Below are 5,726 nucleotides of genomic sequence, written 5' to 3' on the forward strand. Positions count from 1 at the left end.
ATGCTAGAGGGCCAGGCTTGGGGAAAACTGAATCCTGGGTGAACATCCATCCCAGTGGTAGGACGACCCTGAGATGACACAGAGATGACCCCAGGCGAGGTCCAGGGCAGGCTGGTGACTGGTTTCCGCAGTGGTTGCTGGTAGGTTTGGGTCACTTCCCAGAAGCCACTGCTACCCTTTTGCGCTTGGCTGGGATGCTCAGTTCTGAACCAATAATACCCTTTCAAATTTAAAAATCCCTCTGCCTGGACAAAGAGGGAAGACAAAGGGGATAGGGCAAAACAGGAGCATTCTGAACCCTATTGCAGTTAGACTTCAAGGTAAATAAGTCCTACCTTATGCTAATCCTGCCTCCGATGGGCCCCACCAGCAAGCTGATGAAGTCATAGTGGGGCTGGTGGGGGCGCTAAGCCAAGGTTCCTGCTGCCCACCCTAAGTAAGCAGGGCAGCAGAGCTAGCGTACCGGCCGTTTCTAAAAGGGCCCTGAACCTACCAGGCTAATGACCGGCCGGAGGGAAAGTGAACCAGCACAGCTGAGGCAGTCAGCGCCCAAACACGCTGGCTCCAGGTGGAAGGACGCAAGGTGAGTGGCCTGGCGGGACCACGTGTATCCACCCATGACCTGTAACCGCCGGAGCGGCTGGCCTGCCAGTTCCATTTACTAAACCAGTAACTTGGCGATTCATGATCTTGGCCAACAAATAGTTATTCTGAGTGCTGACCTGTGTCCTAAGGATGACAATAATGAGCAAAACAGTCCTGGCCTTTGCACTCATTCAGGCCCACCCTCCACTATCACCACCTGTAACAAAATAGCCAGGGGTTGATATGAAGAAACCAGGCATGGGAAAATCAGCCTTCTAAACTGATTCGCTAGCAAGTTGGCTCCAAGTGTGAATCTGTGGACGGATGTCTTTAAAAGCATCACAAGCTAATTCACAGTCACTTTAGGAAACTTCAGAAAACCGATTCACTTTCTCTAGGAAAAACATAACTGCACACACATACCGGGGGGTGGGTTGGGGCACCTTGCTTTGCTTCAGCCAAGTCTAACAGCTTTTCTCCCTGCTGAGGAGGGGAGACCCAACCTGAGAGTGGACGATTTTTTTTTTTAACCACCGCGGGGCATGCAGGATGTAACCCCAGACCAGGGACTGAACCCATGCGCCACCCTTGTGTTCCCCACTCCCTCCCCCGCCCTTGTGGCAACACCGAGTCTTTACTCAACCGCCAGGGAAGCCCCAGAGAGCAGATGAATCATTCCTCTCTTTTTAGAGATGGTAGCAGTTTCCAGCTGCTCACAGTAGTGTGGGGACCTGGAAATCACAGAGGGTAGCTTCCTTCAGAAAAATCCAGAGCACAGGAAGAGCCTCAGCGGTCCCAAGAAAGAAATGGTTGCCCCTGGGGCTCCTAGTCTTACCTTGGCCAGTGGGTGCTAGAACCAATCTTGCCTGGCAAGTCATAAGAGCCAACTTATTCCCACTGGAGCTGTCACACTGGTGGCTCAGTCACAGGGGACCTTTCTACCAAGAGCTACCCCGCAAGGGTTACTATCCTAGCAGCCTGAGCAGAGATGCAGCCCCACTTAATCCGCCTTCAGGGCCATCTTTAGCTGCTCAGCTGAGGCCTGGCTGCTTAAAGAGCATCTTGTCTCCAGCTGGAGTGTCCTCCTGCCAACAGGGGCGCTGGGGTGCCCACCTGCTTGGCTCTTGACGGCTACATCCACTCTTTGGAGTGGGTGGGGATGGAGCAGGCCACCTCCGGATAATGAGTTGCCACCTCCCTTAGTTACTACCTGTAGCTTCTGTGCTACGAGTATAGCTCACCAATGTCGGCCTCTGTTGGATTCCACCCCGGTTGGCTAATGCCAGCTGAAAAAGGCTCAGAAAAGACTGACTCCCCTGCTGAAGACGCATAGATGGTACAGTCTCATTGCTACGGGTTGAGGACTTGTACCAGCCACACCTGCCTCTTGTGAACGTGTTAGAAATTTAGAATCTCGATTCCCATCCCAGGCCTATTGAATGGTAATCTGCAGTTTAAGGAGATGCCCAGGTGTTTTCATATGTCCAGTTAATTTTGAGAACCATTGTGCAAGGGGACGCACTCCCATTGCAGATGGTTCTGTCAGCAGAATCATTTTACCTGTATCCCTTGCCCCTTTCCAGAGAAGGCAATGGCACCCCACTCCAGTGCTCTTGCCTGGAAAATCCCATGGATGGAGGAGCCTGGTAGGCTGCAGTCCATGGGGTCGCTAAGAGTCGGACACGACTGAGCGTCTTCACTTTCACTTTTCACTTTCATGCATTGGAGAAGGAAATGGCAACCCACTCCAGTGTTCTTGCCTGGAGAATCCCAGGGACGGGGAAGCCTGGTGGGCTGCTGTCTATGGGGTCACACAGAGTCGGACACAACTGAAGCGACTTAGCAGCAGCAGAAGCTTGCCACTTTCTCTCTTCATTGTACTTCTCTGCTCCACGAGGTCACAAGTGTCACTCAGCACGCTGACTGGAACTTATTGTTTCACAATGCCTGCTTTATAAGATTTGTCACGATGTAATAGGCTTGGATTTTTAAGACAAGTCACTAAGAGGTCTGGATATTTATTCCCAAGTACTTTCCCTCCCTTTAGGGAAGTGTTTTCATGGCAGCCTGGCTGGGATTGAGGACTGCTGAACTGTGGCAAGGTTGCCTAAGTCCTTGCCTGTCAACTGATGAAATGTGTCTCCAACATGTATTGACTATTGCTCAATGGAGGTAGAAGCCCTTGGAGTAATAAAATACAAATCCAGCGTTTACTTTACTGAGGTATAACTGGTCCACAAAGAACTGCACATGTTTAGTGGGTACAATTTTATGAGTTTGGATGTATGCAAACACCTGTGATGCCATCTCCACAATCAAGGCAACAGAGAGATCCAATACCTCCCAGAGTTTCCTCCTGTCCTTTGGGTTTTGTTCGTTTTGGTCTGGGTTTGATAAGAACACCTAACTGTGACGTTCACAAGATTGCATTGTTAGTTATAGGCATGGTGTGTATGGCAGATCTCTAGAATATATTCATCTAGCTTAACTGAAACTTTATACCCACTGAATAACAACGCTCCATTTCCCTGATGTCTAAGCCCCTGGAAACCATTGGTACATCCATTCTCTGCTTCCATGAGTTTGACTGTTTTAGATAACCTCATATAAATAGAATCATACAGTATTCTTTCTCCTGACATTGGCTCATTTCACTTAATATCCTTCTGGTTCATCCATGTTGTCACAAATGGCAGGATTTCCCTCTGTTCTAAGGCTGAATAATATTCCATTGAATGTAAGTACCATATTTTCTTTTCAAATTCATTTTTAAAAGCCATTTGCCCTGTCAGTCGTACTTGCTGGTGTGCTGAGCTCATTAAAAAAGGGCCACATTATTTAAGAATTTGGGGACACTGCTCTAGTGGTCTGAAGTCCCAAGTTCTCTGGAGTGTCTCAATCAAAAGAAAGACATTAGTATCTATTTTCACTGAGCTGTGAGTTTTCAAAAAATTTAAGTGTTTAAGAGTTAAATATAAATACTGACCTATTGTTTTTTTAAAAAATAGGATCTTTGTGGGGGACTGTTTGTACCGGATTATAATTATATATTTGTGTAACATGAGTTACCGCTGGGGGCTTCTCTGATAGCTCAGTTGGTAAAGAATCTGCCTGCAATGTAGGAGACCCCGGTTCAATTCCTGGGTTAGGAAGATCCGATGGAGAAGGGATAGGTTACCCACTCCAGTATTCTTGGGCTTCCCTTGTGGCTCAGCTGGTAAAGAATCCGCCTGCAATGAGGGAGACCTGGGTTCGACCCCTGGGTTGGGAAGATCCCGTGGAGAAGGAAAAGGTTACCCACTCCAGTATTCTGGCGTAGAGAATTCCATGGACTGAATAGTCCATGGGGTCACAAAGAGTTGGACACAACTGAGTGACTTTCACTCACAGGGTCTTTGGTGGAAAGGGTAGAAGGAGGATATTGGAAAGAAGGGACATTCTATTAACAAAGAAACTAATCTGACTCCATATTGGGTCTGTTTCTTTTACTTTAACCTTTGTATTCTATTGCTTTTGCTCAAGGGGGACTTCCCAGGTGGCTCAGTGGTAAAGAATCCACCTGCCAATGCAGGAGGCATGGGTTTGATCCCAGGGTTGGGAAGATCCCTAAAGAAGGAAATGGCAACTGACTCCAGTATTCTTGCTTGAGAAATCCCATGGACAAAGGAGCCTGGTGGGCTACAGTCTATGGGGTTGCAAAAGATTTGGACACGGCTTAGTGGCTAAACAACAACAAATCACTAAAAGGATGTTGTCTTTAGCTTAAAGTATACATAACGGCCCATCTCTTGGAACTCTGCCTCCTATGTCTGAGCTTAAACTATCTTTTTTTAGCTCACAGGAAATATCCTGACCTGGCCCACCTGTGAGTGGCTACAGGAAAGAAGAAATTAACACATCTCCTGAGTATGGTTGGAACCAGGAATATTTGCAAAAATGTACAGGCTTTTTTAACTTTACCTCTTCACTTCCCCACTTTGTTCTATAAAAGCAACTAAGCATCCAAACCAGGCAAGACGGTTCTTTGACACTAGTTCACCATCTTAGTCTGCTGGCTTTCCAAATAAAGTTGCTATTCCTTGCACTAACAAACTCATCTCTCAATTTATTGGCCTGTTGTGCAGGGAGCAATACAAACTTGGACTCGAGAACATCATGACACCACTTCTGGTCCTGTAAATTTCCAATCTGGATTTGGTCAGTTATAAGCCCTCAAGTCAGTTACCTCTGTTATAAGCCCTCCAACAATAGATGTCTGCATTTTATATCTACATATTTTTGCATTGCAACTTTTTCAGTTACAACAGCGCTTAGAGACCAAGAATGTAGACAAACTAGACTTGAAATCAGACTCCCAAATTTCTGTATTATATAAAAAATAAACAAGATACTAAATCACATCGATGTGACAAAGATAAATACTTTGTTTTGTTGACAAGTTTGTTTTGATCCTGTCCTTTTAATTTTTTCTTTGTGAATGCTTTACATGTTCATCTGTAAGTACAACACTAGATGCCTATAATTTCCAAATATATAAATAGTCATACGTTAGGGATGCTTGCATGCTCAAGGACTTTATCAAAAGAGTACACAATCAAAACTGTTTGGAGACCAGTAACTAGATGAATGATCTCTTGCTGTTTTTTGTCAACAAATGGATCAGAAAAGTCCTTTTATTGCCATTCTTTAAAGCCGTCGTCATGCTATCACATTTTCTAGGCCTGAGTCATCCTTGTTAACATTCCTATTTCAATTTGCTCATTTAACACGAGACTTGGAAAGAACTGACAGGAAATGCGGGTTTCATAACTACTGTAACAAGTCTAATTCACGCTCTTCCTTGCCTCTGGAAAAGCCTGAAATTCAGAGGTTCAACTGAGACTCTTCCCCGAGTTTCTCAGGAAGCAAGCAGGGTACATTAGACATGGCAACACCCTCTTCCAGACAAAGAGCAAAACCCCAAGAGAGACACTGGCACGTGGCAGAACTGTAACATGGGGATTCGGTGCTGTCTGGGTGTCACAGGGTTCGAGGGCTAGAGGCTACCTTGGGGACCCATCATGGCATAAATGAAGACAGGAGGCAGAGATCAGAATGACTCACTCAAGATTACACAGCTCGACAGTGGTAAACCCAAGACC

At 46.1% G+C, this 5,726-nt stretch overlaps 1 long non-coding RNA gene across 1 annotated transcript; it reads left to right on the forward strand.

Annotated features, from left to right (window-relative positions):
- Window positions 1-365: 365 nt before the first annotated feature.
- LOC133258944 (uncharacterized) lies at window positions 366-4,669 on the forward strand. The gene is made up of 2 exons (XR_009740203.1): window positions 366-583; window positions 4,420-4,669. It is a non-coding gene; the product is annotated as an uncharacterized LOC133258944 (long non-coding RNA).
- Window positions 4,670-5,726: the final 1,057 nt, after the last annotated feature.

The sequence above is a fragment of the Bos javanicus genome, chromosome 13 (genome assembly GCF_032452875.1).
Source record: "Bos javanicus breed banteng chromosome 13, ARS-OSU_banteng_1.0, whole genome shotgun sequence".
In the NCBI taxonomy this organism is placed as follows: domain Eukaryota; kingdom Metazoa; phylum Chordata; class Mammalia; order Artiodactyla; family Bovidae; genus Bos; species Bos javanicus.